Source organism: Sphaeroforma arctica (genome assembly GCF_001186125.1).
Source record: "Sphaeroforma arctica JP610 unplaced genomic scaffold supercont1.1111, whole genome shotgun sequence".
NCBI classification, from domain to species: Eukaryota; class Ichthyosporea; order Ichthyophonida; genus Sphaeroforma; species Sphaeroforma arctica.
The window spans coordinates 1-1191 of NW_014039447.1; positions in this window are offsets into that span (position 1 = coordinate 1).

The window sequence follows — 1191 nt, forward strand, 5'->3', positions numbered from 1 at the left end:
AGAACGACCAAGAGGGGCATTAGAGTCATGTCTTCTTGCGAGTATAATCTCTGTAGTCGGAATACGACTTGTGCCTATATTAAGCGCACTAGAACCATCGGGGTTATTTACCTCGTACGTTCCACTTTTAGTGTCTGCTACAGAGATTATGTATGGACCTATCCATTTTGATTTTAATACAGTAGCATCGGAATTACGTTGACGGATGTTAACTCTGTCACCAACATGATACTCTGCTATCTTCTTGGTAGTGTTCCAACGCTTTTGCCTTTTAATAAGGCTATATTACGTATTTCTCGCAAGCAAGGATATACAACGTTATAAATACGTTGGACCTTCTCTAACCATGGTAACTCATGGTGATCGGGTTCGTCCTGGATAAAGGGGATTTGTAACTCACTACATCTGCCACGAAAATAGTGAGCGGGTGTAGTTCCTGTAACTGTATCAGCACACTCGTTCACCTGTGTTTGTACCCACTTAAGGTGGTACGGCCAATCATCTGCATCATCCGTTAAAGCAGTACGCAATAAGAACTTAAGTCTTCTATGGCGCGTTTCATTCGCGCCTTGCGTTTGCGGCTTATATGGCACACCTCTCTTATGGCATAAGCCCGATACGAGTACTAGCGATTCCATAACGTCATCGCAGAACTCACTACCGTTATCAGTGCACATAATACCCGGTCACCCGTGGTCAGCAAAGACTTGGCAACATAATTCTGCCACGGTCTGCGTATTCTTATCCTTTAATGGATAGAGCAAGTTAAACCGTGACGTCACATCAAAGAAGTGGCCATACGGAACGGTCGCCTGTGTGCTCGGACGTGGGCAGGTCAACCAAATCAATGATGACCCTGCGCCATGGAACATCTTCAGTCACACTCTTAAGCGGTGAAAAACCATAGCGCTTGATCTGATTGAGATCACAGTCTGTGCATGACTGATATACTCTGTCAACTAAAGTTGCCAGCTTAGGGTGCGCGATCCCATGTCGCTTAGCATCTTTAAGTGCTTCTACTACGTTCTGGTGCTTCAGCTTATGACGTTGCTTCAGCTAAGCAAGAATGTTTTCATCATTCTGCTCTTCCAGAATAAAGGTAGGGTGTTGAGAATCCACGTGCGTGGTCTTTAAGTCTGTAGTGTTTTCAGACTCGTGTCCTGTTTTTGCATGAGCGTCATAATCGCGCTC